General features: G+C 36.1%; 1 long non-coding RNA gene across 1 annotated transcript; it reads left to right on the top strand.

Annotated features, from left to right (window-relative positions):
* Positions 1-2,631: 2,631 nt before the first annotated feature.
* On the top strand, positions 2,632-3,377 carry LOC113278640. Its single transcript, XR_003325595.1, has 3 exons — positions 2,632-2,767; positions 2,887-2,949; positions 3,104-3,377. It is a non-coding gene; the product is annotated as an uncharacterized LOC113278640 (long non-coding RNA).
* The last annotated feature ends 8,381 nt before the right edge of the window (positions 3,378-11,758 follow it).

Genomic DNA, 11,758 nt, shown 5'->3' with positions numbered 1-11,758 from the left:
TACGAAAAACCGTGATATAGTTTAAGAGATAAATCATTTCTAAGTTTTGCTAACATCCTTGTCTTAAAAATTGTGCTAACTACAACTAGGTCATCTAATTAGGGACGGAGGAAGTAATCATTAACCTTGTGCTGAAATTGGTGAAGTTTAGTAAGCCTCTTGAGTTATCATCAAGTGATGTACACGAGGAATATATTGCAACACTATCTCAACTTGAAGAAATGGGTTATGATTGTGCAAAACTATGGGCAAGATTTGATACTTAAAGAGAAATTTTGGAAGAAAAAGAGGGAGTTAGGCTCAAATTAGAGGATATTACTTCAGATAGGAGAAACAAAGAAGTTGAAGCAACCATAACTCATACTAAGATTTGTGAATTAGAAGTTGTGTTGAAAAAATTGAAAGTTGTTTCAAAGAATGAAAAGGAAGAGATTGAAACCTTGAAGTTAACTGAGAGGAGTCACATTGAAAAAAGAGAACAGATCTCAAGGAACATTTGATATACTGCCACAGCTCCATGGTAGGCATCTAGTATAATTACACTAAATGGGTCTTTTTCTTTTCTATTGATTGATGCTGATCAATCTTACCATCTTTTGTAACTTTTCTGAGATTTGGAAAATTATGCTTTGCTTTTTAGATTTGTAAAACTGGTTAATTAGGGGTGTGTGTAGTGAACGTATTTTCATTGGAATGCACCGCATTTTGATTTGTCTTTGTGAATTTGCTTTTTGATTCAACAGTTGGTATAAAGTTTTAAAAATTGATGCTCAGAACTAAGATCTCCTTAACAATACATGCATAATCAAATGCAATGAAGTTTTAAAAATAAGTTGGGAATAAGTGAATGAGTGAAAAATGTGCGAATGAGTGGAGGGGTGTGGTTGAAGAAATACATTCCTCTATTTATATACACGCTCATTAAACAATTGTAATACGTGTAATTTTTAATTATTTGGATGTTTTTTTCTCTGCCTATTATGGACGTTTTTAATGGTTGCATGATATGAACTTTAACACTATTAGTTGGAAGGATAATCAGGGAAGTAAATATATGAATGAAAGAATTACATGCGAAATTTTTTGGCAAGTATTCCTATTCAAAACTGTAAGCTTTAATAATTTGCATGTACGTTTATGATGTAACGTTTTAATATAGGAATGTAAGCTTTAAATTTGGTAAGCTTTAATATCGTGGCTAAATTGGGGCCTATGGATTTTTTCATCCATCCCATAAAGAATGATAAGGGGTGTCTAAGTTTGATGAAACTACCATTTTACCCTCTATCAAATATTAATACTACTAATTTGTCCCCATCAAATCCTAATCATACAATTAAAAACTAAAATCAAAATCATAAAAATAAAATCATAAAATTTAAAAACTAAAATCATAAAACTAAAATCATAAAATTAAAAACTAGAATAAAAATCAAATTCATTTACATCTCCACTTCAACTGATTTTTCTTCTTTTCTTCTCAACCCAATTCTATAAACTAGGTTTTAGTAACATAAAATTGCTCAAAAATTGAAAATTTTGAAATCAAATTTTTCCTGGTTTGTCAGAATCGGTTAACGTTAATGTATATGTGATCTGATTGCAAATAGAAACGGTTTATGTTCATGCCCACAAAACCGATTATCCTTGATATGTCTTCTGGTTCGAGAAATTTGAACCAGAATCGGATTACATCTGCACTTATAAAAACCGATTGTTGATGTATAATGTTAGAATCGGATTTTATATGTGTGTCGAGTAAACCGATTGTTGTTCTCAATTTTTTTGTTTCTTTTTTTTGTTAGAATCGGATTACATGAGCATTCTTATAAACCGATTCCTGTTGTGCAATGTCAGGAATCTGTTTTTACATATGTATCGTGTAAACCGGTTCTGGTTAACCCATTTTTTTCAGTTAATACTCGATCATAAAATGAGTATGAAATCATACTCGATTTCGTTTTGATTACAAATGAAAATTAAAATAGTTATGTACTCGAATTGAAAGCGAGTATAACTTTATACTCGAATTGAAAACGAGTACAACTTCTTAAATGATCTGAAATCGAGTATGAAGTCATACTCATTCTTAACTCGGGTATAAAAATGAATTTTAATTTATTTAATGTTTAACAACACATAAGATACAGTTAAATTTTTTTTTTATCCACAATCGGTTTAAGTTCATGTCCATATAGACCGATTCTGGATAATCGGTTGATACAAATGACAACATAAACCGATTCTGAGTTGGTGTTCTTCAAAAAAAAAAAAAAAAAAAAATTTTCATCATCAGATGATTCATTAACACAAGTTAATTTCACATCTAACACGAAATTTTATCACTAATCATCCAAATTAACACTAATTAATCAGGGATAATTTTTCCATTAAGAAAATAATTGGTTAAGGGGTTTTCCATTTTACTTCAAAATGTCTCTTTTTTTGTCACGTATTGATAGGCCCAAATTAATTCCTATAGGCCCCAATTTAGCCATGTTTAATATTGGCACATTTATGATGTAACGTTTGCATGTACTAAATTAGAAAAGTATTTCTAATATTAGCCCATTTGAGATGTAATCCTTACCATAAACTTTTAGTCTCTCTTATTCTTATTATTCTAACAAAAACCATCTTCATCAATCAGCATGAAAAAGTGGTTTCAAAGAATGTAAGAGTTTTTCGAAAATGTTTTTGAAAATTCTAACAAAACAAAACTATCTTCCATTCTTCCTCTTACCAGTTGCAAAGTTTCCTCGAGACAGTGAGTAGATTTTTTTTCCTAAAGATATTTCTGCAACGTTTCCTTTTGAATTTTTTTTTTAAGTTCTTCGTTCTGTGGGTTTTACATATTGCAACTCTAATATTATTTATGTTTCGTAGGTTGATTAATGTTGACTTATTCGATTGCCCTTTTTTTGGGTTTTACATATTGGAACTCCCTAGGTATTGCACTCCACGTAACTTTCCTCGACTTACTCTATTGTTCCATTTGTTTAATGAGTACAATAGAAATTGTGCTTTGTATTTTTGAATTTTTCTTTAGTAGAATGAAACTTCCTATTATTTTAAAAAAGAATACATTGCTTGTGTTTTGCAGATTGTGGAAGATTGGCAAAAAAAAAAATGAAAACATGGTGGACAGTTATTGTAGCATTTTGTTAGTGTTTTGTAGGTTGTTGAATATTGTTTTGTTTTTTTTAGAAGAGATGGTTGAAAGTTATTGTAACATTTATATTTTTATTTTTATTTTTTTTGTAATGCTACCATTTAATGGTTGTAAAGTTTTAATTGAAGAGGAAATAATTAAGAGGGCTAGTGAGGATTACAAACACCACAGCCGCTAGATGTCTTTTGTAGGATGAGATTGGGGTGGTCGGATCACATGTTTGTCTCTCAAAATGCTATTCGTCCGTCCAAGGCTCAAAAATCTATGTTGTTTTGTATTATAGATGAAGAGATGCTGGACATTCAAAAGAACTGTCGAAAATCTAACTTTTGGAGAATGATCGAAGTGCAATAGCGTCTTTGGCTGAAGCTGCAACACTCAATATGTAGTATGTTTTGAGAAGAAAATTTTCCCCTATCTTGGTAATTTGTGCAATTTATACATGAAACCAACCTATTATTTTGAAACGAAGGGAGTAATTTCAACTCATGAAAGGAGTAAGCTCCTGCTCTTTTATTTCTGGTTCACGGGGCTTACCTACATGCCTATTTGAGAGTCGCTAAATGGGCCTGGTTATTTGGACATAACAACTAAAGCCTATAACTAGAAGATGCTTGATCAGTCTCCGGTGTATTCATCTTAAACAAATGCCACAGTAAACTAACATGACAATGATTTACTATAGTAGAGTCGTAGCAACAGTATAATGTAGCACGTCTTAAACAGAAAACATGATAATGGTTTCATGAGTAATAAGTTCCAAAATGCTTTATGAATGAATCAATTAAATCATCCGATGAATGTACAAGAACAATAAATTACTTACCATCAATGCCCAGAGCATCACTAGAATGATACAACATCAACGACTTACAGAGAAGAGTTTCATTCAAAATCTATATGAGTATAGATACGCAGTTACCACCTAGGTGATATGTCGAGTCATTTATGACTACCAGCCCATACTTCCATCAACCTGGTTAGTGACTGCGTAAACTCACTTTCAAGGGGTGGCCCTGCATAACAAGCGATCTCAACTAGTTCTTTCACTGCGCTTGTATATAAGCATCAAATTTGTAATCAATGCTAAGACTAAAGTCTCAAAAACGTACAAGGGAGTCCATATTTTCCAATCTATAAACTCTGTCGATAATTCCTTTGCAAAGGGGGATATCCATCCACATCGATTAGTAGCTACTCTGAGTATTATCGACAACCATGTAACAATCAGCTAATAACGATCTTACATCATTCTCTAGAGTATGAGGATATTCTAATCCATTTGGTACCAAGCTTCAATATGTGGATATGCTTCTCCATGAGATATCAACGCAAATTTCATGGATATGCTCCTCGTCAGGAGTTATCAACTCATCACTCAATGAGAATATGGAAGTTATCTGATTAGATTGACATACCTCATACAATAGGTTTTCGTCTATGCTTCCAAGCATATTTCTAGACGAAACAATCGTTGCGATTACATGGCAAGCCTTGCAAGGACTTTAATATGCCGAATCAAGCAAGCGTATTCTTGCTAAATCTAGCAACAAAGTAATCTCCAACACCTCAGGTATTTCTCGGTGTGAGAATTTAGATGAGACACAATTGGATTTAACCAATATTGTCGACGATTCTCCCCTTGATCCTCAGGCAGGAATGTCTCATCAACCGAACATCCAGTTCTGCATGACTCAACCTATTAAGGGAGCAACTGGGTGCAGAAAACAATACTAACGCGCAACCCAGGAGAGATAACTGATCATGTTTTCTCTCTCGTTTACTGTCCAGATGGAATAATTTTAAGAAGTTACATTGCCATGTAAAGTCAACAGTAAACTGTAAACGAATTTTGTGACCATAGACACTGTCTCAAAATCAGTACCAGTCCTGCCAAGACGATCGATAGGGATCAACAATAATGAACGTCATTTAAGATGCACGTAACGTGTCTGTCACAACGATAGCAGAGCTTTACTAGGCTCGAGAACGACTTATTCAAACCATTCATTATGCTACCGTCCCGTAATTTCCACTTCCAGTCATACGGGGTTTACCAGATTCTCAAACCTGATAACTATTGTGGTTCCCATATTCAAATATGCCTACCACATGTATTTTCCTTCTTTGCCAAAAATAGGATTATTTGCATAGGCACTGCTGCAAATTTAATTCACCAAATTCATGATTTTAGGTAATAGCTCAGGCGACGAGAAGACATGATATTAACTCTAAATATCATTTAAAGAAATGCGACATTCATTATCGCTCGACTTTTATACATCTACAAGGCGCAATTAACATTTGCAGTACTCGGTGTTGTTGACACAACATATACAAAAGTGAAAATTAAGTACTAGCTCTTTAAAGCTCGTCGATACATATAATAGGCGCATATTATGCACGCCGCAAAGCTATCAGGGACACATAAGGGCACAAAATGTGCGACTCTCCTTATTGCTCCCGCAATATTATATACGGTGCATATATCTTCTCTAAAATCAATCTGAACTGTTTTTCACAAAAATCAATGGTGAAACAAGGAAGAAAACATTCAAAATACAATATATACGGTTCTAGCATAATACCGGCAAATCTCCAATTTCGTCCATCAGGGTCGATGAAATATTAATTTATCAAAGCTGGAATATCTTAAAAGAAATTGTCTCGATATCCACTGCAGGTCATTTCAAAGACTGCTGATAGAGATTGGATAACCATGTTAACCCGGTGTCCATTTTTCATTACATTCCACTCCTTAGGCGGAACTACTTTGAATTCTGGAGATTATTATAGCAAAGGAATGTTAAAATTTTGCTATCCTTCAGGATGCAACAATTCCTCGCTGTGCCCCGTTAACACCATAAAACTCAATGGTGTACCAACAAAGGTAATTTTATTCTCTACGCTATCCAAAAGGACGCGGGAAAACCTTTCGTTGGTTGGCTAAAGCGGAAATAGCAAAAGCCACAAAAACTCAAATATTTGATTAAATTCGGTAATTGAATAACATCACAAATATGAGTCGTTGCTAATACGTATCTATTTTAGATACCTCTTCAAATACCGCAACAATTATTTATGCCAAATTTAGCATATACGCATGACGCGGTAGTGGTTCCTAATAAAATGGAAACGGAGATAGACGGTATAAAAACTATAAATTACTTAGCAATAGTTAAATTAAATATGCAAGGGTTCAAGAGAATTATCCTTCTCCTCCGTATCGTCAGCCACTCGTCAATCGCCACGGAGCAATTCATGCTGATAACGTTTTATGTAATCACCAGCTCGTACAGCCAGTATATCATAGTTTAAATGAACTAACTAACTTAATCAGTATAATACGATGAAAAAGATAAGAGAGAAAATGGAACTTATTCCATGTTTTATTACTCAAACTTCGTTACAAGGATACGTACATAATGGGAAGGGAACGGCTATTTATTGCCCAACTTAGTAAGTCGGTAAGAGAGGAATGTAACACGTGTTTCACTCTAACAAGAGTTTAACCATTTATCTTTGTCCGGTCAAAGAGGTGTAGAGATTTGCGGAGACTTCTCGCCTCTTCTGGCCCTGGGGGCGGTGCAAATGGTGGGCCACTAATAAGTGACGTGGTCGCATAACAAAAATTTAAAATCTATGGCTCCAAAAAAAAATTATACAACGACAAATATTTGACCCAATGTCGTGATCTTCTGCTACATTGAAGAGGCAAAAATAAAAGCCTGCATACTCTGAACTTTTAAATTTGATGCATGGGAAATGCGAGGTTGTAGACCTTCAATCTTTGTCACCTGGCAAGAGCATTCTCAAGCGTTCTATCCGTCCCACATAACGCTATGAACAATTAAAGAATCTGAAAGAAGAACGGCAAAATAATCATCAGTACACTCAGAAAAGAAGATTGAAGTGAAACTATATAAATCATTTTCCTTTCATGGAGGCCATCTAAGGATCCAAATAAATTTTTTGCAACAACCAAAAATACAATTAGTTACTTCATTTGATAAAACACCAGAATAAAAAATTTAGAGCAAAACGACGCAATTTCATTTGATAAAACACCAAAAGAAAAAATTTAGAGTAAATCACTGCTCATGCAATCTTTGTCACTTCCTCCATTGTTGTCTACATGCTCACTTGTAGAAACTTGTAAGGCAGTTGTAAGAAGACCACATGAAACAGATGATCTGTCGATATACTTAGCTAGCAAAATCATGAATTATAAAATACAAACACAAAAAACTAAAAATAATACTTAAAAATCCAAATTGGGAAGAACCGTATACTGTACACTGCAATGGATAGAGGTTTACTTTTGTTGACCCTTACATTGGTACGCTTTATGTTTATTGCAAAAGTTTCACATTCCACAAATTAGATGCATTTGAATTTACTGTAGCATCTTATGTCGTTCTTGACAATTAAAGAGTTAATAGAACTGATTTTGTAAATACCATAATCTACACCACCCACGTGGCGATCATCAATGACTAAAGCATGTTAATATGAGACGACGCAGTGTACCGTATCATCCCAAGACTGCTTAAAAATAACGCCAAGGTCACTTTAGTAAAGGACCAAACGTTTTTCCCCATATATATAAGGTGATTAGGTTATAGAGAAGGGCGGCTTTTGGGCTCTCTTTCGGTGGATCCTGCTGATATTCAGGAACTAGGAAGAGAGTTCTTCTTACCAAATGTACAGATAAAAACATATAATGGATTTGCAGATCTTCCTCCCGTGGACGTAGGCACTAGCCGAACCACGTTAAACCATTTGTGTTCATGTTTCTTTACATTTCTGCACTATATCTTTTCCTCATGATTTTAGATTACATCTGATTTGTCTATTGCTCTTCCGTTTCGATTAATTGTTTGTGATACTAGATTTTTAGTAGTCACAATTTGGCGCTAGAAACCCGTCAAGTGAACCTTTGTTTTTATTACAAACAACAAAGATGAAATTGAAATTATTTCGCAACTTATTTCATGTTTCTATCGGGATCGACCTCTGTATCTAATCCATTTTGTTTCCCTTCAATTTTTGTTTTATCCATTATCTTCGACCGCAAGCTCGAGATGTTCGACAAAATGCCAAGCTAGAAGAACAGTGGAATACGACTAAAAGACGTGTAATCTTCCCAGGCATTTTTCATTGGGTTTTTTCATTTCAGTTCTTTTTTGCAGTCACTGGACGTGCTACCTTTCGTAAAAGCTAAAGGAGCCACAAAGTTTCCCGACGTACAAGCTACGCGATGACGACGATACAAACTCATTCCAATGGAGATGATCTCGAAGCGCAAACTCAACGGCGACTGGACAAATTTGATGCCGATGGCCAGTCCAATGTTGCAGGACAACCGCTATGTAACCGCAGCGTACGCCGGCTCAAGTCTAGAGACGATAATGCAAAGCCGACGAAGAGGGTACAAAACCTTACAACGAAGGATCAAAGTAGACGACGACGGTCCAGTCCTGATGCCGATGACCCAACTGACATGAAGTATATGATGTCCCGAAGATGATGCAAAATCATACCACGATGGTCCATGCCTACGGTGAAGATACAAAGTAGAGGCTAAGAGGAGGTGCAGTTCATGTTAGGGAATGATCTCCCATGCGAATTTCAATCGATTCCTTGTCCCTTTTTTATGCAGGTTCGTGACTAATGGCCAAATGGGTTACCTGCCTAAGAAATTTAGCACGCTGTTGTTGTTGCTGCGATGTGGGAAGACCAACTGACATATGCCGGCATGATTCAAAGAGGATAACAACGAAGGTTCCACCAACGCAGGCTCTGCTGACGAGGAACCAACAACGAAGGTTCTTCAACGGTGACATACACCCTCTATTCTTCGACCATACTTCATGAAGAAACGAAGATGCTCTACACCAAATAACAAAGTGAACCCGCACACTACGACAACTCCGATGACAAGGAAGATTCTAGCCTTCCCACAACAATCCGAAGCCTTAATCCGAAGCCTCGATCCGAAGCCTCAATCCGAAGAGTCAACATCGAAGCCTCAGACTCAACTCCGAAGCCTCAACCCGAGGACTCAACATCGAAGCCTCATTTCCGAAGACTCAACTCCGTAGCTCAATTCCGAGGACCAAATACCGTCCCACAAACTTCGATTCCGCAGCTCAATTCAACTCCGAAGCTTCATCTCAGGTTCAACTCCCCAGATTCAATTCCGCAGCTCCAACTCCATAGGATATCACCCAGCTCGCAACAGATAAGTTTCATTTCCTTTTTCGTTTCATCTGATATAATTTAACATGGTTTGTTCAATTCATGTCTCTACTCTATATGGTTTATCCGCTCATGTGTGAAATGATCCACTCTTCTTATACATGTTCCGTACCCAAAGACTGCACGTATGATTTTCCTTTTGTGTGGCCTAATTAACAAATTGTTTAGTCACACCTGAACTTGTATGCTTGACATGTTTGGTAAAATGCCTAGCTGAGCCACTAATATGGTTTTAAGTTTCACGTCTTCTGCTTAGGTCTAATTCATGTTCAAATACCAACTAGGCTTTCGCACTTCAATTTCATTTAAGTTTAAGTTTGACTGACCATTTCGATCTTATTCTAGTTTAATGACTGAAATTTAGGTTCTTAAATAAACGAATAGTTGCTATTTGAGTCTTGTTTGGTGAGGCATTTAATTCAGTAAAGCCATAAGAGAAGCTCCGCATTGTCACCACGGCTACAAAAAGAAGTTGATCTTTAGAATCACAATGGATGATCGTTATTTTACTGCATTCTGGAAAGTCGAAGACAGGAGTTTGCTAAATGACATTTCGCACTGTACTTCACAAGTGTTTTCCTCACTCATTAATCTCTAATATATTACACTGTTGTGTTTCATGAAAGTGCAGGGGAAGAAATTGAATATTACCAAATTATTTCTCAACTGATGATAGTTCTTACTTTTATGCAATAAACCATTTGCACTAACATTAAATTGTTTGATATAACAAAGGAATTCAATAACGCGTGGTTGGATCAAGCTTTGGTTTAATTTCTAAGTGTCCTAGTTGCATGACTTCCTTGTCGGTTCACTTTATACTGATACAAAATTGTATTTTGCAGCAGTGTTACTGATCAATTTAGGATTATAAAAGATTTTACCCAAAAGTGACAGGGTATCATAACTAAGGAAGGAGCAGCAACACTTTTCGCGCGAACAAGAATGAGCACAACCCGACACACAGTCTTATATTGCTACACTCTCAGCTGGGAGGACTTTGGCTTATATGTTACTCTTATCATTACTAACAGTGCACTTGATTGTTATATTATTACTATTACCACTACCCTTACTGCTATTGTCGGCGCTTGACTATTGAGTTCCACCTTCCAGTTCCTAATGCCACATGGTGCAGGCCTCAACGTCATCAAAAATAAAGAAGACCATAGAGAGAAAAGATAAGTGTTTAGTTATATGGTTAGTCTTTAAGTTGATTATATGGCACTTTCTATGGCTCTTCTTCTTGACAGGGTAGGGGCAAAAGGTGAGCTATTAGCAGGGGAAAGGGCCAGCTATCAGCAGATATTTTGAAGGGAACTGTCATCCAGTTCGCAAAGCAAAGAGAAACCATGCGCACCAAAGCATGACGCTAGGAAAACTAGTGGATCTAATTTAAAGAATTTTTTACCTCATTTCCTCGTCTTTTAATATATCACCACCACTTAATGATCATTTTATTTTATTTTTTATTTTTCATTCAGTTTGCACCCATCTGAAATATGCTTTTTAAGATTTTCACCCAGGTTTATCTCCTCGTCTTACGATGGGGCACGGATTCTTTTCCTCTCGAAAGCTTCAGACACCCAGCTTCCTACAGCAAAAGAGGGGCAAACATACATTGAACAATATAAGAACTTAATTAGGTAGGGGACAAAAATCCCATGGTGCATCCAGCAATGCCACAAAAAAAGAAGACCATAGAGAAAAAAGATAAGTGTTTGATTCTCTGGCTAACCTTTATAGTATGATAAAATGGCATTTGTTGTTGCTCTTCTTCTTGACGGTGCAGGGGGGATATGCAAACTTCAGATAGGTTGTTTCTCAACTACATTTGCCTATTAACCATCTTGTCTTCTAATCTTTTGTGCAAATGTTTTCTAATCCTTTGTTGATATTTTGTGTGAATGTTCCTCAACTGAATTTTCTTTTGATCATCTTGCTTGCCTTCTGACCCTTTCTGCGAATCACTAACACTTGATACCATTTACATGTTTACCACTCTCTTTAATCCTCAACATTGCATTTCTATGGTCCCTTTTCTTGAAAACACAGGTGCAAAAATGCGTTAATGGAAGGTTCAAGAATGAGTTGAGTCAATAGCAGGTTTCTTCTCAACTATCTGTGCCCTCTTGGAAATCTTTATTGTTACATCATATTGGGGAAAGAACTTACATGCAATCTCTCAGGACTCCCCCGTAAGTGTCTATGAGTGTATGACCGGGGGGAAGGCTTCCAGAAGAAAGAGATACCCAACATGACACGCCTTTGGCAGCTCGGCGGAACGGGTGTTTGTTTATATTGCATACGCCACGTTACCGAGAG

Source organism: Papaver somniferum, chromosome 5 (genome assembly GCF_003573695.1).
Source record: "Papaver somniferum cultivar HN1 chromosome 5, ASM357369v1, whole genome shotgun sequence".
Classification (NCBI taxonomy): domain Eukaryota; kingdom Viridiplantae; phylum Streptophyta; class Magnoliopsida; order Ranunculales; family Papaveraceae; genus Papaver; species Papaver somniferum.
Note: the sequence above shows the minus strand (reverse complement) of the source record. Positions and strands in the feature narration are given on the sequence as shown.